This window comes from Saccopteryx bilineata, chromosome 2 (genome assembly GCF_036850765.1).
Source record: "Saccopteryx bilineata isolate mSacBil1 chromosome 2, mSacBil1_pri_phased_curated, whole genome shotgun sequence".
NCBI classification, from domain to species: Eukaryota; Metazoa; Chordata; class Mammalia; order Chiroptera; family Emballonuridae; genus Saccopteryx; species Saccopteryx bilineata.
The window spans coordinates 191,350,176-191,371,795 of NC_089491.1; the positions used below are offsets into that span (position 1 = coordinate 191,350,176).

Genomic DNA, 21,620 nt, shown 5'->3' on the forward strand with positions numbered 1-21,620 from the left:
CAAGGATAGTTATCAGAGGCCTGGTAAAGACAAGATGAGGACAACCTGAATTAGTTTTTCTTGGGCTCTATAGGGATTGGAACTTTTTTTCTGTAAATTTTCAGCGAAGTGATCTTATTTGTAAATCAGAAGATTAAAGGCATGCAGGTAAAGCAAAGATCACATTTCTACTTGATGCCTTTGAACCCCTTTCCTTCAGGACCTAGGGAGAACATATGGGGCTTTTGTCTTCTTTCCTTCCTTTTTAAGTTTCCGTCTGAGTCATCAAATATCACCTACGTTCCATTGCCATGGGATTTAGGTTGGTAGTTTCAGGGACATCCAATGTTTGAGATATTGTGGGTTTTCCCACATGATGGGTGGAGGATGATTGGCGATAGTGTGCATAAAAAGGCGAAATCTGTAGAGGGAGATGAGAAGATTTTTTGAGGTAGAATGTTAACAGATTTGATAAGGGTATAAAACCAACCCATGATACGGCTACACTCCTCTCCGGGTTGCAGACAACATGCAGGTTGACAGAGCTGTTTCTAGGAGACTCTCAAAACCCAGGGTATGGGTGGAAACTGAAAGGGACAGCAGGCGGTGGTACATCTTAAACACAGGCTATGCAAAAGCCCCTGCAAATACTTTCGTCCCCACGCAGCCCTATAACTCTCGCACGGACAGAACGTCGGCCGACTCTCGCACTCGGCTCGGGGGTAGGGCGAAGGGAGAGCCACCTTCTCTGCAATCCCCCGCCCCTCAGACCCGACGCTCGCGCCCTTGCCGCCTCCCCATTGGCCGAGGCGCTCGCCAATCCTGGCGAAGCGGCCCGGAGAGCGGGCCTTGGTTGGCGGAGTCGGCGCTGAGCCGCCCTCTTGATGCGGACGGGCCCCCCGCCGAGCGGGGGCGTTGCCGCGGCTGTGGCCCCGCCGGAGGCGGTCGCTGGCGCCGCTGCGTGCGGTGTGGAGCGGCACGGCGGGACCATGGAATGCGGAGTGCGTCTCAGGCGCCGGCGGCGGCACCGCGGACTGGTGAGTTCAGGCTGCGACCGGCCGCGCTCCCCGGTCCCGGCCCCTTTCCCGCTTGGCTCGGGGCCGCGGGGGTGTCCCGGGGAGGGCGGCGTGGACCCGGCTCCGCAGCCCCGCGGCCAATGAAGTTGCTGCATCGCGCCTGGCGCGCTCGGGCGGGCGGCGGGGCCCACTGCGGGCCGCGGGGCTGCTCCGCGCCTTGCTCCTCAGCCGGCTGCATCCTTCCTGCTGGCTCCCGCGCCGACCGCGGCTTCCAGCCGTCGCTACGCGGCCCGGTGGCCGATCTCCCCCGGGCTGTCCGGGGCGCGCTACCTGGCTGCAGGTGGCGCCGGGCCTCCACTCACGCCCCTCGCACGACGCCCGGGGCCGCCCCGCGTCCGGGACCTTCTTATCTCTCTCTGTTCCGCGCGCGCTCGTCCGCGTCTGGCCTAGGCCCGCGTGCCGCCACCCTGGGGTCCTCTCAGTACTCCTGTTAGCTCTCCCCGCGCCTCTGCGTCCGAGGCCCCGCGCCCGGGGCCTCCTCCCCTGGGGCTGCGGGCCTGCGAGGGTTCTGGCCTCCGGTGCGGGCTCGGCTCTCCGCGAGCGGGGAAGGGGTCGGACACTGGCGAGGCGAGGCGCAGCGCGGGCAGGGCTGGGCGAGGGCTGCGCTCCCGGACTCGCGTCGTCTGCAGGGGTCGTTCCCGGGGAACCGGACTGCGCGGCGGCGGGGGCCGCGGCGTGCGGGATTCAGCGAGTGGAAAACCTTTTCCTCTCCGTCAGTGCTACTTACGGGAATTGGCGAGTTCTCGGTCTAGCCTTTCTGCAAGGAGTCGTTCTCTGGTGGGGAGCACAATTATTAATTATTTAGAAACTGAGCGATGGGTTTAGGGATGAATGGGAGCATCTCATTTTGTTACGTGCCATTCATTGGGCGGCATAGGGATTCTTTCTCGCTTGGAGATTGATGTAAAATAAACATCACAGTTAGTGCCAGCACTAATTTTTTATTTTTTTAGAAACTGAAAATTAAAAAGACTCCCTCTTGCTTTGAATCTGTCCCAGTCAAGTGTATAATGGGGTAAATGGCATTTTAATGTAATATTCGGAATCCACTATTTTTTTTTTAAATGAAAGGGGAAGGGGCTAGCCATTTGAAATATTTTGCATCTTTGAAATTCGGTTTGTCTGAAACTTAAAATGTCTGCTTCATCAAAACTGAGTTTAAAGTGTTATGATTTGACTCATTTTTTTTTTTTTTCTATTGCCTCTAGGGTGAATTCTGTTGGAAGTTGGTTGCTTTTGTATATGCTTTACTCAACTTTCCTTTTCAGTTGGTGGGACAATGCAGTGATTCTTTAAAGCTAGTTCTTTCATCTACTTGAGAGTTTAAACAAAAGAAAGCTCTTTGGGTTTGACCTTTCCCATAGACAGTTCTTGTTCTGTCTGGTCTCCTCCAGTGGTGTCTGTGGAGTACTCATTTTTCTTCATTTTTTAAGAGCTTATTTTATTTTCACAAAAGTTGTGTCTTTTCAGATATTGAAAAGTCAGTAGGATGGAAAGTTTGGTTCACTATATTTATATATTTATTGTCTGACCTGTATTTACTGTCTTGTTGTTGTGCATTCACTGTTAAACAGTGAAAAGAAGCTTGTTCTAGAACTAATACATATAGGAATTATTTTTGCACTTCCAGTTGCTGACATGAGATTGCTTTGTAGCAATGTTTTTTATCTGTTTGCTTAAAATTTATGATGTACTATACTATACTGTTCTTAAAAATCCTGAAAATAAAGGCGGAACACACTTTGGTAAGTGATCTTGCCAACATTATAGCCTCCTCTCTGTATCCTTAATTAGACAGACTTCATAGTTACCGTGGGAACCTGCATGTGGCAAGTATCCTGCTGGAATGTTTTGATTAAACAACGACATTGTAAGTATTGAAAGAATTTTCTATGGTAGTGGGCCAGTACTAGTGGTCTTCTTTTAGAGTTGTGAGAACTGTCTTTGAAGGATGTTTCCCTCTCATATGCTGTTATCGTTCCTTATATTTTCTTGGGAGTGGCTTCATATGCTGTACAGACCTTCACTTAAATGCTCAGCTTCTCTTTTAGTTTTTTTTTTTTTTTTTCTGTGTACCCTGTATTTATCTTTAAGGTCAGATTTTTCTTTGTACCGCTCTTGGACATTGAGAACCAAATGCTGCTTCCAATCCATGCAGCATGTTTTTGCCCATGACTAATTTTACATTAGTAGTATAGAAATATTGTATACCAGTAAATACATAAGTGAGTAATGCATATTGTGAAATAAGTTTAGCATCCCTATTGCGATACATGGAATGAACAGTCTCGGTTCCCTTTTCCTCCACTTATTGCTGCCCTAGTCCTGTTTCCCCAGAGGTAGCCACGCTTAATACTACGGGTGTAGCCTTGCAGAATTTTCCTGGTAACATTTTTTATTCAGAAGCTATTTAGTGAATTCCTGCTAAGTACCAGACACTATTTTAATACTGGGGTTGCAGAAATAAGAGATGAGAGCCTTTAAGATGGTCATAGTCTACCAAGACACACAATTTCTGTGCAGTGCAATGAGTGCGGTGATAGAGTTGGTAAGCGGTGAGGGGTGTGAGAGCATCACCTGAATGACCTAATCCATTCATTCTCTTGGTTTGTTCATTCTGGTGATTTCAGAGTTTATCAAATGTCCTGGGGTTACTGTTGTAAGATACCAAAAAGCTGAAAATTGATATTGATATTCTGGGAATAAAGGTTAGGTTTTCCTTTCAGGCTTTCCTGTCCCGTCCCTCCTTTGGGGAGGGGAGGGAGAAGAATGTAGACGTTTCTGGCTCTCAAGAACAATGGGTCATTCAGTTTTAAATCTAAAATAAAGGTTAACCTAGAAATTTCTACTCTTTCAATAGGAGGCAGATTTTATATACCACCTTGCATTGATTGTAGTTCCTCCCGCTCCCTGGAATCTTGAGGGTAAAATACCTCTAAGCTAGTGAGGGAAGATGAACCCTGAAAGATTTGTAAACAACTTTGATTGTGTTCTTTGAAAGTCTTAATGTTTCTGTATATCCCCTAAACCAGTTGTAGTCAACCTGGTCCCTACCGCCCACTAGTGGGCGTTCCAGCTTTCATGGTGGGCGGTAGCGGAGCAACCAAAATATAAATAAAAAGATAGATTTAACTATAGTAAGTTGCTTTATAAAGATTTATTCTGCCAAACTTAGTGAAAATCCGACATAAAGTACTTGGAAGTAATTATTATTCTATGCTTTAACTTGCGGTAACTCTGCTTTATAAATTTTTTAAAGTAAAGTTACTTCCCTACTTTATAAATCACCATTACTGTGGAACTGATGGGTGGTTAGAAAATTTTACTACTAACAGAGACACAAAAGTGGGCGGTAGGTATAAAAAGGTTGACTACCCCTGCCCTAAACAAATGTTTCCAGCCTATACCATGATGTCGTGCTCTCCCCCCTCGCATGTGAAAGGATATATAAGCAGCCCCTGAACTATTTTTGGGACTGCACGATTTGAGTCTGATGCCCCGTGTCAACCATGTGTGGCCGGCATATTTAATAAATCTCCTCCTCTAATAAAACTCTTCAAAATTCATCTGGACTGGGTGTCTCTATGTGAACTCGATGAAATGAGGTACAGTGCCTTTCAGAATCTGGGGTGCGGTACATTATAACATATGGGGGCTCGTCCAGAATCCAGTGTTTCGTGTCACCGGATAGAGATACCCCGAATCAGCTGGTCTCTTCAGGGAGCTGCCCGGCCCCTCTTGAATCTCATGGAGAGGCGCGCCACTTGAGACTTTTCAGGGCTCCCGGTCTTCCTCTGGGGTCTGGACCATTCCTTGGTAAACACCATCCGGTTCCCAAATTCAACAATTTGGATAATTCAGCAGAGAAGTTGAGGAGGTAGGTAAAGCGACTCTTTCTGCTTTACTGAACTTTCTGGCTTTCCTCTGAACTCTTGCTTTCACTTTTATGTGTCGGACTAGAATGTAGGTAGAGTGGATTTGGGGGCTTTGCTGAGTTGTGACTCCAGGGATGTGGAATCCCAGTGAGTAGGTAGGGTTTTCAAAACTACTTTGCTGGTTGTTACTAGTCTGTAGTCTTTATATTTTGAACTGGAGTTGCCGCGAAACAGACCAGACGTGGTCGTAAGTTCGTGCAGGCTCTCCAAGACTGAGATGTTGGTGGGGAGTTTTAGTGGTCCTGCCTTGGGTTCTAGTTGCGCTCTCAGTGAATATCAGAAGTGAGGACATGCATCTATCTCTAGGAAGGCTAATGGAGGTTAAATTCATCCAGGATTAGTCAGTCTCACATCGCACTGAATCAGTGGAGGCCGAGCTAACTTGGATTGATTTATCTCGACCCAAGACTTCCAAGAGACGTCTCTGTGTTTGTCGAGATCTCAGTCTTTGCTTTAATGTTACTGTCTCTAAAACTCCTGGTTAAGAAATCTCTGGTGCCGCCTGACTGGGCGGTGGCGCAGTGGATAGAGAGTTGGACTGGGATGCAGAAGACCCAGGTTTGATACCCCAAGCTTGCCAGCTTGAGCGAGGGCTCATCTGGTTTGAGCAAAAGCTCACCAGCTTGTGCCCAAGGTCGCTGGCTCGAGCAAGGGGTTACTAGGTCTGCTGAAGGCCTGTGGTCAAGGCACGTATGAGAAAACAATCAATGAACAACTAAGATGTTGCGACGTGCAATGAAAAACTAATGATTGATGCTTCTCATCTCTCTGTTCTGTCTGTCTATCCCTCTCTCTTACTCTCTCTGTCTCTGTGGAAAAAAAAAAAAAATTCTGGTGCCGAGACCTGCATGCACCTGAGAGGCCACGAGGGGGAGCCTTCCCTTGTCTGTGAGGCTTTGTCTTTGTTCATCAAATTATCCGGTATTATTTAATTGAAATAGGCGCGCATTGTTTGTGTGTAATAAGTCCTTTGTTCAGTGTCTAAATGTGTCTATTTGAGTCTTTTGTGTCAAAATTGAAAGCTTCTGACTAAAAAGCAATCTTAAGTAGTGAACTACTATTCTCTTTGTTCTCAAATTAGCTTCGGGGCGCCCTGTAGGGTTGTTTCTTCTCTGAGGGAAAAAAAATCATTCTCTTCGGTTGGCTTCTTCCTCTCGTTTTGTGTAATAATTAATACCTCTGTAGTCAAACACCCTCTTATTCTGGGTGCTAGTTAATTATCCTATCTTTCTTGATAGTGCACTAATTCTTAGATTCTCCTGAAACAAGTTTCACTTTTGTGATAAGTAATAACAACCAGGAATTCTAATTCCCAGATAATAAGGACAGTCTAGATTAGTAATTGGGAACCCAGGTTGTCCTGATCCGTTTCTATACATTGATCGGTGGCTAAATTTAACAATGAATCCACCATAGTGGCTTAAAAGCTTGCTCAATACAGAAAGGACTAGCAAGCAAGCGATTTAAATGAGAGAAGAGTAAAAAAGCCAAGCAGGGATGACATGGATGGGGTGGGGCCGCAGCTGAGGAGAGGCGAACATATGCATGCCCCTTCCCCTCCCCGCTGTTCTCCCGCCTCAGCCTTCACGTTGCACCTGAGCGGAAGGCAAACAGTAAACAGCAAACCAAGAGACAAGCCCCGCCACCATCAGGCACACAGTTAGGTTAGGATTCAGCTTGCTGTGTGCAGCGCAGAGGAGAAAGAGCAATGAGGTAAGGATAAAATAACTAAAATGTAGAATAGAAATTAGTTTCAAATGTCCACTGGCGGACCAAAGGAGGTTTTGCCCATTTAGAAATTATAGGGTGAAATAGTATTAAAAATTAGAACTTTGCTTTAAAAAAAAAATCTTAAAAAGAATTTAGTAATTAACAAACTGTAGGTGTGGACCTTGCTAGTTAATTTGCAGTTTCTTAAATTGCAACCCCAGAAGGAGTGATAGAATCATAAGTAATAGGACTATAGGGAATAGAATTAAAAATAAGCTCTCCGTGGGTTGCCATCCACAGGTGTAAAAAATTAGAGAAAAATTCCAACACTCTCCTGCTGGACCAAGGGGATATCCAAGTCTCTCAGTTATGTAAAAGACATGAAGTTCATAAGGAAGACCCACAGCATTAACCATAATGGTAAAAATTGTAAAAAGAATTTTCAGGGAATTGCAGAAAAAATTGGAAACCTCATATAGGCTAAAGCAACTCACTACTGGGAAAGTAATTTTGTGAAAATTGTATTTAGCTACTCAAAGCAAGGCAGTTACAGGTGGCAAATTGGTTCAAGTCCTGCTAGGGAGAAGTCCCATTATCTTGCTAAGGAGTTTGGCTACAAACTGCAGGAGAATAAAGGTAAAAGCGGCAAGCTCTCAGTTCTTGGAGTCTGCTTCCCTCTCCGGCATCCACCCCGCCCCTCATGATTGACTTTACTGTGGGTCAAAAGAAAGTTAATATCTCATTGCCAGCTGAGTAGTTTATACCAAGAATCCCTTATTGTATAAAAGTATCTTCCATGTTAAAATGTATATATTATTTTAAAAGTCTTTTGTTGATTCTTTTATTTGCTGTTTTATAGCCCTGTAATATTGGAATCTTAGTTTAAATATTAGGAATTGTTAATAATGTCTTTTTATGTAATGTTAGTCATATCTTGGAACTGCATATATCATATTTTTATTAAAATTTCTTTTGAAATGCTAATGTACTGAATTATTCAGCAGCAAAGAGACTCTGGAATTCTAAAGGAGGCACCAAAAAACCTGTTTTTCTTGAATTGATCCAGCTAATAATGTTGCTTTTGTCTTTTTCCAAAGGTTTATATAAACAGATAAGGACTCTCAAGACCCTCAGCAAGATCTTCTGAGCATGGCTTTTAAGGTCTATAATGACCAAGGTAGTAACAGAAAAGGCAAATAGGTCAGGAAATACCAGCTTTTGGCATATACTCTTAAAGGCTCCAGCGCCCCAAAGGGCTTCATAGGATTTCATCAGGGCCCTGCTTCAAGAGTGGAAAAAAAGGTCATTAAACTGAGGCCTGCCAGGCTTCTCGGCCCAACCAGGGGACACATCTTTGCTGTGGAAAAAGGGACACGAGAAGGTAAGCTGCCCCCTTGCTCCTCGGAGGGAGGGTTCAGTCTCTTCTAGTCCTGCTCCAGCTACCTGTGACCTGACCTTGCCCAGTATATTGGGAATTGCCACTGAAGGCTAAAAGGTGCCCAAGGCTGGCCATTGGCCCCATCTCACGACATTGTTCACAGGCCTAAGGTATTTCTTCCAAGTAGCAGGTAAACTGATCTCATTTCTTGTGAACACAAGGGCCATCTACTATGCCTTGCCTGAATATTTGAGTTTTAGTTATCCCTCGAAGATCTCTACTGTGGGTATTGACAGTCTAATTTTATTCCTTTATTTAATGTATAGTGTCTCCTTTATTCCTCTTGTCTCAATGCCCCATGCCTATTGTAGATGGGACCTGCTCCTAATTCCACCTAGAAGCAGTGATCATTAGGACTTAAACTCTAGCTGCAAAGTGTAGAATGTGACCACAACTCCCTTGCCTTATGGACTTTTCCTGAATGTGTGTAACTCCTGTTCTTTGGGACATTTCTCAGACTAATAAGATTGAATTACATTGGCAAATAATATAAAGCAGCAATAGTGTCAACATAGACTTAGTAAAATTACGTTAATATGTTAACATTTGTGCCTGTAAGAATTTTATTTTGAATCCTGTTATATTAGTTAGAATTTTATTTTTATTTAATAATCTAGTAGGCTTTAGTCACTTTATTGTATTAAGATGCTTGTTACAGTATTTGTTAACATTAGCTATTTGAATTTTATTGTTAATTGTATATTTTTCCAGTCTGCCTTAAAGTTGGAACATAGATGCCACCCAGAACCAGTGGGGTCTTGGGACCCTTATTGCCAAAGGTTTATTCGAAGCCAATTAGAAAAAGATTTGGCCAATTAGAAAAGCCAAACTTAGAATCTGTTACAGAAGGCATAATATCTGAATGTTTAGTTTATGCCCAGGTGAATACTAAGCAAAATAAGGAAATTATAGAAAACACAGGGAAAAAGGAATTTTTGCAAGTAAACATTTAAAATAGACTTTAATAAAATAATTAACAGTTTTTTTTGTTTTTTTTTTGTTTTGTTTTCATTTTTCTGAAGCTGGAAACAGGGAGAGACAGTCAGACAGACTCCCGCATGCGCCCGACCGGGATCCACCCGGCACGCCCACCATGGGGCGACGCTCTGCCCACCAGGGGGCGATGCTCTGCCCATCCTGGGCATCGCCATGTTGCAACCAGAGCCACTCTAGCGCCTGAGGCAGAGGCCACAGAGCCATTCCCAGCGCCCGGGCCATCTTTGCTCCAATGGAGCCTTGGCTGCGAGAGGGGAAGAGAGAGACAGAAAGGAAGGCGCGGCGGAGGGGTGGAGAAGCAAATGGGCGCTTCTCCTGTGTGCCCTGGCCGGGAATCGAACCCGGGTCTTCCGCACGCTAGGCCGACGCTCTACTGCTGAGCCAACCGGCCAGGGCCGTAACAGTTGTTTTGAAATGGCTATATAAAATTCTTTCCAGATTTAGCTTACCCATTCTAGTATTGGACCTGCATTTATGTCCACAGTTTCAAAGCTAGTAGGATAAGAACCCAATATTAATTAGAAACTAATTTGAAATTACATTGTGCCCACAGGTACCAAAAGGTCCAGGCAAGTAAATTGCATGAATCAAATAGTAAAAGAAGCGAAACCACCCTTTCTCTTAAGTACTTGCAGGATTTACAGGTTACTCAGTAAACTGTTCAAAGACTGTCCAAGAGGCACTTCCAGCAGTACATCACCCAAGGACTGACTTTCATGTGGACGGGTCCACACACCGTGATCCTGACCACTCCCACTGCTGCTAAGGTAGAAAAACGGCGTGCCCTACTCCAACCACAAACCAGAAGCTGGTTGGTCTATGGTACGGCGAATGTATGAAAAACTCACTGAGAACTTCTTTTTATCAGACTTTGGGTAAAGGGAAACTAGGGTAAAAGGAAAGTCAACTTAATTGTCACTAAAGGTTAAAGGCTTTAAAATTAAGAGTTCTGAGTAAAGGTAAATTGTTACAAAGGCCAAGTAGTTTTATATAAATTGCAAAAAGGATTGTATAGTTAATAGGAAATTAATTAGTAATATTTATTTCTTTAATGACTGTATTGCTATTAATGCTGTCTGTTAAATATCCATTACATGTTATAAGTTAATATCCCTAGACAGCAGCCTCATACTCTTCAGTAAATTAAGTCAAGGATTTGACTTAGGAAATAGAACCAGTGGGGAATGTTGTAAGGTACCAAAAAGCTGAAAATTAATATTGATATTCTGGGAATAAAGGTCAGGCTTTCCTATCAGGCTTTTCTGTCCTGTCCTTCCTTTGGGGAGGGGAGGGAGAAGGATGTAGAAGTTTCTGGCTTGCAAGAACAATGGGTCATTCAGTTTCAAATCTAAAATAAAGGTTAACCAAGAAACTTATTCTCTTTCAATAGGAGGCATAATTTGCATAACACCTTGCACTGATTGTAGTTCCCCCCCTCCCTGGAATCTTGAGGGTAACATATCTCTAGGCTAGTGAGTGAAGATGAACCCTGAAAGATTTGTAAACATCTTTGATTGTATTACCTTGAAAGTCTTAATGTTTCTGTGTATCCCCTAAACAAATGTTGTCAGCCTATACCATGATGTCATGCTCTCCCCCGCCCGTGTGTGATCAAGGGTGTATAAGCAGCCCCTGAACTATTTTTGGGGACTGCATGATTTGGGTCTGATGCCCTGTGTCAGCCGTATGTGGCCAGCATATTTAATAAATCTCTTCCTCTAATAAAGCTCTTCAGAATTCATCTGGACTGGGTGTCTCTACATGAACTGGATGAAATGAGTTACAGTACCTTTCAGAATCTGGGGTGTGGTACTTTATACAAAGCTAAACAAGGTGGACACCTCTATCAGCCCTAGATGAGCTTATTGTTCAGCTCTGTTCTTCGACGGATTTAACCATTGACTACAAAACAGTGCATGGTAAGTGCTTTGAAAGGGCCAGCACAGGAGCTCACAGGATGACTCAACCCACGCTTAGGGACTAGCCAGAAAGATAAGAAAAGCTTCCCAGAGAAGTATGAGTGCAGGAATTGGTCAGAGTCTCTGGGTAGAGGAGACAGTGTACAAAATCTTGTTTGGGGGACAGGGTGCGCTGGAGCAACTAAAAACAAAGTTTAGTTTGGCGGTGCTGTAGTGCAAGGGCCAGGAAGTGGCAGGAGTGAGACAGGAGAAGAAACTAGGGGCCATGGCTTGTGATTCTTGTTATTGTTATAAGGACACCTCAATGAACGATAGGCAGCAGTTGAATTCTGAGCCAAAGAAGGACATGATCAAATTTGCCCTTGGACAATGGATAGAAGAGGCAAGACTGGAAGGAGGGATACTTGAGGAGATAGAATTCGAGGACTTAGTTGTTTGTTGTGACTATGTGTGGTGGGGGAGTTGAGGGAGGATGGTGTTAAGGGCAGTACTGGGTCCTGGCTGGACGGTTGAGGGTGATAGCACTATCTTTAGGAGGCAGGAGGGGAAGCAGCAGCTAATTTGGGGGAGAGATGATTGTTCACTTGAAGTTTAAGGTGCCTGTGGGACGTAGTGATCAGTTGGCTACATTAGGGATCTGGACATCAGGAGGCATCTGGACTGGGGACACATTTGAGGGTTTGTAAAGCCAGTAGCCAGGGCCACCATCACAGCATCCTGGCCCATGCAGGTTCGCATTGGATTCGGACAGTCGGTAAAGAAACAATAGCCAAAAGCTGATGGGCCATCATCTTTAGTCCTAGCTTGCACCCTGTGGGCAAGTAAAAACACACACTGGGCTCCAAAACCCACTCATTCAGTGCTTACAAAGCTACTGACTTATCCGAGTTTCCTAGAATCAAAGGTTTTTAGCTCACCAGACTTATTCACCTCTGTTCCCCATCTCCTTCCTTCTCCCTGCACAAACTGGCTTCTCACTCAGCACTCCACCATCTTGGCTGCTTCTCCTGGTCTCTTCCACATGGGCTCTCTCTGCTCTCTGCTGTCTCCTCTAATGATAATCTCAGGAACCGAGAGAGCAAGCTCCCGTTCCGCCCCCATTTTATAGTGTAGACATCAAAACCTTTAATCCAATATACAAAATAGGGAAATCTCTAATACAAAGTCACTTATCTGAGGCATGATGGGATTGCACCACCCCACATCAAAAAAGGCTTAGTCTTAAAACCAAGTCCCAGGCTACAAGGATCCTGCCTGCCTACAGCCTGCCCCCAACACACATTAATATCACCTGGGCAACTGGCCTCCATGTGGGCAGCACCATCTTTAACAAAGTGAGCATAATATATTTTATCTTGCCCAACAGGGTTCTTGGCACCATAGCTCCTAAATTCTTTGCTGAAATGCTGCAGTGAACTCACAGGGAGACTGCAGGCTATTAAATTGTTGAAGGAAACCCAGCACTGTGTAACATCTGTCCAATCCTGTGCAAACTATTGTACAAATTCAGAGTAATTATTGATAGGTTGCACTGCATTCTCTTTGATTATGTCATCTTTGTAAAGCTGAGTGTTTCAGCAGCTGCTGTTCCATGTGTGGGAAACAGTGTGGAACAGGAAATGAAGGAGGTGATATCCAGTCTGAGAAGTTGTGAGGTGCTCAACATGTGTACATATACCATGAGTAAATGCTTGTGGTTTATTAAAAATAAAATAAACACTCATTTTTCTCTCAGTTGAAGTGTGTTTTTGTTCCAAATGGGCACTAAGCTATTAAGACAGGGGTCGGGAACCATTTTGGCTGAGAGAGCCATGAACGCCACATATTTTAAAATATAATTTCGTGAGAGCATACAACGACCCGTGTATGTTACTCATTATTCAATAAAAATTTGGTGTTGTCTTGGAGGACAGCTGTGATTGGCTCCAGCCGCCTGCAACCATGAACATGAGCGGTAGGAATTGAATGGATTGTAATACATGAGAATGTTTTATATTTTTAACATTATTATTATTTATTTATTTTTTTTCTGAAGCTGGAAACGGGGAGAGACAGTCAGACTCCCGCATGCGCCTGACCGGGATCCACCCGGCACGCCCACCAGGGGGTGACGCTCTGCCCTCCAGGGGGCAATGCTCTGCCCCTCCAGGGCATCGCTCTGTTGCGACCAGAGCCACTCTAGCGCCTGGGGCAGAGGCCAAGGAGCCATCCCCAGCGCCCGGGCCATCTTTGCTCCAATGGAGCCTTGGCTGCGGGAGGGGAAGAGAGAGAGACAGAGAGGAAGGAAAGGGGGAAGGGTGGAGAAGCAGATGGGCACTTCTCCTGTGTGCCCTGGCCGGGAATCAGACCCAGGACTTCTGCACGCCAGGCTGACGCTCTACCACTGAGCCAACCGGCCAGGGCCAACATTATTTTTTTATTAAAGATTTGTCTGCGAGCCAGATGCAGCCATCAAAAGAGCCACATCTGGCTCCCGAGCCATAGGTTCCCGACCCCTGTAATAGGACATAACTATTGATACTTAGTGATTTGAATTTATCTTGATTCCATTACTTAATAGCCATTTCTTTTGGCCTGAGATGCTAAGGATGCAGTGGACAGAGAGACTTCTGGGACCTCTGCCATTGCCAGTGTTTGTTAATGGAGGCTCTTGAGTTAGATGAGATTATTCAAGAAGCGTGTAAAGAGTGAGAAAATGAGTGATGTCAAATGTGATCTGAGGAACTCTTGTGTTTGAAAGATATGGAGGACACCAGACTCCCATACTGAGACCCAGAAGGATGGGGCTTGTGGGGGCATGGATGGTGTCTTGGAAGCCATGGTCGAAGGGAACCTCAGTATGGAGGGCCGTCAGCCGTCAGGAGGTCATTAATAATATAGTTGACGGCACTGGTGACATAGTGATGGGGACAGGAGTGAGATGGCCGGTTTGTAAGAGGGTTTAATAGTGAGTGGGAGTCAGGATAGAGCTAGTTCATGTGGACAGCTCAAGAAGTTTGGTCACGATGTGTAGGCAGTTGGGTAAAGGGGGAAACTTTTTCTTTTTTAATGGAATGCTTTGAGCATGTTAAAGAATCCAGAGGGAGAGGATACTGGAGAGAGATCCAATTGGATAGTGGTTTCAGTTTCCATTGGGCTTAGTCCTAGAACAGAACTACTGATTTTGGCAGGAAGAATCCAGGGTATCCTTATTGCTGTGGATTAAAGAGTGAATGGTGCTGCAGGCTGTGTGGAGGTGGGGCAGCTGCTGGGTAGATTGTGTATAGGAGACTAGATGTCACTAGAGAGGGACATCTGGTTGGTGCAGAGTGAATTTTTTTGACAGTGACTTTATTTCCTGAATAAAAAATTATTTTTAAAGATGATTATTTTCTTCCTTTCTTAGGTCATTTTTTCTTAGAACTGGTTGGTCCTTCTGACAGTGGGGTCCTCTGGGCATGGCTTTGCCTTTTTCTAGCTCCTGGTATCTGGAAGTCATATCTGTCTGTGACAGATCTCTATGTCTGTCTTGTTTTTGTTAGGTTTTTTTTTTTTTTTTCTCTGTTAGAGCCTGTCCTTCTACATTGAAAGATGTCCTCAGATTAGAGTATTTTTCCACCTCAGAGTTCACTCATACTCTGGAGCCAGTCCTGTTCTGTTTCTTCTTCCCTGGACCCATGCCTCTTCTCTCTGAGGTGAGCTCTTTCTTTGACTTTTTTTTTTTTTTTAATTTTAAACATGCCAAACATTTAGGGTATTTTCTCATCTTTCAGGTTTACTAGAGCTTCTAGGGCTTGACTCAGCATCTGGGATCATTTCTCAACTTTTTCCTTGTGACATTTTCCCAGGGGCCTGTTCTTAGAATGCACTATGATCTCTTGGGAGCAGTGGTCTTGAAATGGCTCTAAAGCAGCAGTTCTCAACCTGTGGGTCGCGACCCCGGCGGGGGTCGAACGACCAAAACACAGGAGTTGCCTAAAGCCATCGGAAATACATATTTTATTTATGCTCTAAAGATTGATGTATATGTATTCTTGAACTTTTTTAGTGTTTTATGTATTTTATTTATTTATTTTAATTTTTACTTTATGTTTCTTTTCATTTGCCCTTGAGTACTCCTTTTTCTCTAGCAGTGGAAAGTGGTATTGGATTTTTAAATGTGCTCAGTGCATGCTGAAGATTTTATTGCCGTGCTATCGCAGAGCTATGTTAGTGCAGCTCATAGCATCCTCTCACTGAGGGCTGTTACCCATTTTGTGCACGTGAACAGTTCAGTGACATTACACTGTGATATAAAAATGTGAGTGTGATTGTGAACTAGAATCTATGTGGCCATATTTGGTCAGTTAAATGGATGAAATGTGTTCTTTGCACGTAGTAGATCCTGAACAAATATTTTTTCATTGACTGAATATGTCATATGTGTTGATTCATGGACACATAATAAGCCTAACACTATCACTACTAGGTAATTTGGAAAATGGTCTGAGTCATTTTTCCCTACGGTACTTTTTTCAGCTCCCCAAATATGTATGTGACATATTAATTTTTGTTTATTTGCCTGTTTTGTTATATAGTCCTGTTTAGGGTATTACCTAGGCAGGTTTCAGCTCTGAATTGGTTTCATAACTCTTCGCTGGGACATATTTTTTCCTCAGTTTATGGAGAGGCTCATGGATTTAAATTGCTCCCTGTGGTATATGGAAGGAAAAGTGTCTAAACACAGATAAAAGTTTCTAGTTTAGTTTGATGGGTGACATTAACCAGGAGGTTGCAAGGTACAGAGAGGCTTATGTTGTCCATTCTGAGAGACCTGAGAATGAGGAGGAACAGACTAACCATCTCTTCAAAAGTAAGATCATAGTTTATTTGTGGGTAATTATGATTTTCCAGTATAGGAAATGTGTCCATTTTCAACTGAAAGAAAAACACATTTTGTTCTGTAACCAACCCTATAGAATTTATATCACACATTTTGTTCTTGGTTTTCCATAGTATTTATCTCCCATTTTTGTACATTGTTTAGAATTAATTATCTTAATTTTTTATTTAAATACACAGAAACACACAAATTCCCCAGTCACCTCTCTTCAGGTTTTAATTGTACACTGCAAGCAACTTTGATTCCAAAGGCTTTACTAAAATGTGAATTGTTCTTTGAAATTTCCCAGGGAGGAGGATTATTAAAATGTTATTCCTTTTTACCTGACCTGTGGTGGCGCAGTGGATAAAGCGTCGACCTGGAAATGCTGAGGTCGCCAGTTCGAAACCCTGGGCTTGCCTGGTCAAGGCACATATGGGAGTTGATGCTTCCAACTCCTCCCCCCCTTCTCTCTCTCTGTCTCTCCTCTCTCTCTCTCCTCTCTAAAATGAATAAACTTAAAAAAAATAAACACAAAGTGTTACTCCTTTTTGAAAGTTGGCTTTGTAATTTTGTATGGTTATAAGGCTTATCAATGATAATGAAGTTCATACCTGATCCTAAGCTATAAAATTTTCGTAGGTTCTGTGCTGTTTGTTCATTGTGTTACATAGGCTAATTAAACACTTTTTCCATTTCTGACATATCCAGCTCCCTCTATACTACCTTTAAAAAAAATTAAACCTCAGGACATCATTTGAAAAAATTATATCGGAATTAGGCATTAAAGGGTTTAGAACAGAATTTTTCTTTGAAGCTACATTTATGGTTACTTATTCTTGCTAGACAAGAATTTAGAAGTTTGTGGTTTCATTTCTTAGCCTATTTAGTTTCTAATGATAGTCAACTTTCATTGAGATAAAATATATTGCCTTGCATTTTAATATTTCTCAGCTGGTTATTTCTCTTTTGGAAACTGTGTATCCAGAAATTTAGATCAACTGTGCATCAGTGAAAGTAAAAAATAGTTTAAATGGAATATGTACTTTATCCAAATTTTTATTTCTCATTTGCTTATGATTTTATTGAACATAAACAGTTAAGGTTTATCTCACTCATCTCCCATTAAATAAAGATTTGAATTAGTTTATTGAAATATATGTAATAAAGCTGAGTATAAATGGTGAGAATCAAAATTATATGGGGATGAGGAATTAAAAGAGTAAGAACTATACTTTGAATGACACTCAAGTGTCCCCCAGGTCAGCGTTTTCCATGTATTGGGCTAACTTTATTAAATGCAAGATTTCAGTGACTTAGCACAAGAAACATCTGTATCTCATGCACATTGAAGTTCAGTGCTCTGGTTCTCATGGGGTGGTCCTCCACAGGACCCACCATTCAGGTAGTCAGGCTTTTTTTTTTTTTACACATTGTGACTCCTCCTCCAAAAGGAAGGGGGAACCTGCTCAGGTCACCTGGTGGGTGGGGAAAGAACAAAGTCTGTGGGAGGTTTTATGGGCCATACTCAGACATGGCCTTATTTAAGTTAGTTAATGCTAAAAAACGTAGCCTCGCATGAAGAGAGCACATGGATAATGGTTATACAACCAGTTTGTCTCAGGCTGGTAGGAATTTGGCTGAGCATCCTGATGGCCAGAATGAAAGGGAAACATCCTTAGTTTTACATGGTAATTCTCAACATCCGTAACAAACATACCAGTTTTTGTTCCTTAAAATGTTTCCTGACTTCACACTTGGGGCTTCATATAGGTTGCATTGAAAACTAGTGTGTGGCATGCTCAGTGACATTACTACAGCACCTAGAACAGCGGTTCTGCTGAGGCTTATTGTAATGTTCTTACATGAAGTTAAATGCACCTCAGAAACATTTCCAGGTCAAACTAATGTGGTTTATATACTTTCTAGTTGCAAGAATTGCATATCCTTCAAATAGCCATTCAGGAATATAATTAATATCAAATGTATTTTTTGGTAAAGGATGTGTAGAAGCTAGCTAGCTTGGCATTATTTTCCTGATGAAGTTGGAGTGCTGGTATTTTATGTTGTCAATTGAAGGTAGCTTTGAGACCAGGAACAGAGACATGATTGAATAATTCAGTCGATGTACTGTTTGCCAAGCTTGTTCTAGAACAAGGACTGGTGAACAACAGTCCATGGGCCACATCTTGCCTTTTGCCTGATTTTGTAAAGAAAAACTGTGTTGGAACACAGAATGCCCATTTGTTCATGTATTGCTTGTGGCTGCCTTCCTGGTGCAAGGCAGAGTTGAGGAGAGAGCGACAGGGACTGTCTAACTTTCCAAGTATAAAATCGGTACTCTCTGACCCTTCACAGCAGAAATTTCTGACCTGTGCTCTAGAGCAGTGGTCCTTTTTTGGGCCACGGACCAGTTTAATGTCAGAAAATATTTTCACAGACCGGCCTTTAGGGTATGGGACGGATAAATGTATCACGTGATCGAGACAAGCGTCAAGAGTGAGTCTTAAGATGAATGTAACAGAGGGAATCTGGTCATTTTTAAAAAATAAAACATTGTTCAGACTTAAATATAAAACGGAAATAATGTAAGTTATTTATTCTTTCTCTGTGGACTGATACCAAATGGCCCACGGACCGATACCGGTCCGTGGCCCGGGGGTTGGGGACCACTGCTCTAGAGGATGAATTCCTGCCCTTTCTTATGGAGCTCACATTCTAGTGGGGGAGAGAGATAGTAAATAAACAATATTAAGATATGTCTTAGTAATGGCTATAAAGAAATAAAGCAAGCAAGGAAAGAGAGTGTCAGAGACTATTTTTGACAGTGTCGTCAGGGAAGGCATTTCTGAGGTGACATTTAAGCAGATGTATGAATGGAGGTGGAGATGTGAGCCAGTCAGGCAAATACTTTGGGAAAAGAGCTTTTGTGGGGGAAGACACACAAGTGCAAAGGCCCTTGAAGTAAAAAGAAGGCAGTATGAGTGAGTGTGGGTGTGTATGGTCGTAGAGGTGATAAAGGGCCAGATCATGTAGGGCCCATGGACTGTGTTGATACTTTGCATTTTATTCTGAGATGGAAAGCCATTGCAAGGTTGTGAATGGAAAAATGATGTCTCCTTTGACTTAGATTTTGAAAGGATCATAAGGAGTGCTGTGTAGAGACTAGATTGGAGGTATCAAGCATAGAAGGAACGTGTGTCTCTGTGCTAGGCCGTGCTAGATGCTGAGGATATCAAGATGAATTAAAGGGTTCCTGTCTCCAAGGGGCTGACAGGATACTAGCTGAGAACAACAAGCACACAGTCCACTGTGGTGTACTGCAACCAGTGGGAAAGCAAGAGGTACCATGGGATTGCAGAGGAGGGTGCTTGAGCTGGACTTGCCATGACGCCTCACCTGAGAACTGGAAGACGCTAATGTATATTTGGCCATTCTATACCTGACGTCTGGGAACCTTAGGACAACATAAACAGACATAGTCAGATCGTTAATGATTCTGCCATAGAGCAGAGGTGGCGGTGGGTTTCAGATCATAGTGAGTGCTCTCTGGAGCATTGTGGGGGAATGATTCTAGACAGCATCAAGGCCCAATGGGGGACAGTGCGATGGGCATTGAAGTGGTGGGGGTGGTGTCTGCCATCTTGCCAGAGAGGAGGACCAAGGTAACTTTGGTCTGGACGAATAAGTACCATATGGCTCTAGAAAAGTCTCAGAATTTGTCCATAGAATATATTGCAGAGCATTGCTGACTTTTCCCATCGGCCCAGCAGCATGAATTAGTTGTAAAATGTACCTCTGAGGAATTAAACAAATTGATAATGCTGTCTGGGAATTATTGGATATGATCCATTAGAGTTTGGAGGATGTCTGTAAAATGATTTTTATTTTTTAGAGGTGATATTCAGCCATTTTGGATAATAATTAGCTGCCATTTTTATTGGTGTAGAGAGTATTTTGTTGGTTATTACCTTTCTGTTCTCTATAATAGTGTATCTAGGTCATCCAAGAAGAATTTTAGTGATTATGATACAGGCTTTAAAAGAAATGGATACTTCACTGTCATAGAGGGAAATTTTTTAACACTATCTTTGTAATTGATAGAATGAAATTTAATAAGGCTGTAAAAGATTTGAACAATTAATGGACTTGCTTTGCCTGCCTAGAATTGCCCCTAATGACTGAGCACACATTCATAAACAGTATCGTTTGACATTCACCCAAGCTGTCAGCTTGTGGGGCGAAAGCAAGTCTCAGTATATTTCAGAGGATTGAAATCAAACAGAATAGTATTCTCTAAATTAAACTAAAATCAATAGCAGAATGAAACTAGCAAATCTTTTCTAGTCATAGGTTATAGAAGATATTAGAAAAATTGAGAAAAGAGTTTGACCACTTAAAATTAAAAATGTTGTATAACAAATTTGTGGAGTACAGCTAAAGTCACACTGAGAGGAAAGTTTATAGCTTTAAATGCATGACAGGAAAGAAGAAAGACTGAAAACAATTCAGTGATCTGAGCATCTATCTCAAGAAGTTAGGAAATCAAAACCCTGGCAAAATAAACCCAGAGGAAGTAGATAAACATTACAAAAGGAGAAGTTAAGAAAATAGAAAACAAATATATACCAGAGAACATTTACATCAATAAATTTGGTGAGATAAATCAGTTTCAAAAAGACAGAGGTACAAGTAACCAATACTAGAAATGAAAAGGTAACACCACGTTAAGACCCTGCCAACATTAAAGGTTTGGTTATTTTTTTCTTTCTTTTTGTAGGGTAATTATTTGTCAACTTTTTCTGATTGTTCTGGGGAAAGTAGTTGTGTAAGAGTCCATTTTAGTAAATTATATTTTCTTAAGAAATTAGCCATTTCATCTAGGTTTTAAAATGTATTTCCATTGAATTATGCAGAACCAAGATTTTTATTAATTTGATCTGTTCTTTATAACATTAAATTCTGCTTATAATTATTATTATTTTGTTTTCTTTTAGTTTACCTTGTTCTCTTTCCAGCATTTTGAGTTAGGAATATAATTCATTTATTTAACTTAAAAAATTGATATAGGTGTTTAGAGCACTTTTCCCCTGGTTATTACTTTATTCCATGGACTTAAACATGTAACATTTTCCTTATCCCTATTTTTCAGAAAATTTGTGATTTGTGTGTTATCATCCAAGAGTTGTTTCAATTTTTATATGGAAAGACTTTTGTATTTAATTTCTAGTTTAATTTTTTAATTTTAAAAATCATATTGAGATTGGTGAAGTTTCACAAAATGAATTGATGTGTGAAACTAGCACCTAGACATTAAGTGCTCCCTTTGAGGCATGACCACCTTACTCTTAAAGAGCAGCCATTGTGATGACTTCTAACATCGATGAGTTTTGCCTGATTTTGAATATATATCATTATTATATATGGTCTTGTGTTCAGATATTTTGTTCAACAGTTTAATTAAATTCATCCATGTTGCATGTATTCATAGGTCGTTCATTCTTTCTGCTGTATAATATTTCATTGGGAGATTATACAATTCATTTTCCATCACTCCTTTTGGTGGATATTTATATTGTTCCCAATGTCTTTTTTGTTTCTGTTTTAGGTTGTTGTGTCTTTTTTGCATTGTAATCAGAGGATATTGTTTGTACTATTTCTATTTTATGACTGCGTATATTCGTGATTTCCTTGTGCCTTAAATATAGGATAATTTGTTGTGTGTTT

At 42.2% G+C, this 21,620-nt stretch overlaps 1 protein-coding gene across 5 annotated transcripts in view; it reads left to right on the forward strand.

Annotated features, from left to right (window-relative positions):
• Positions 1-889: 889 nt before the first annotated feature.
• WASF3 (WASP family member 3) overlaps positions 890-21,620 on the forward strand; it is a 168,190-nt gene continuing 147,459 nt past the window's right edge. For 3 of the 5 annotated variants that reach the window (XM_066258983.1, XM_066258976.1, XM_066258984.1), the window contains exon 1: positions 906-1,016. The gene's annotated coding sequence lies outside the window, so the exon portion shown is untranslated. Of the gene's footprint in view, positions 1,017-10,917; positions 11,054-21,620 lie in introns of those variants that run through there. The other 2 variants (XM_066258978.1, XM_066258981.1) reach the window with 2 other exon arrangements.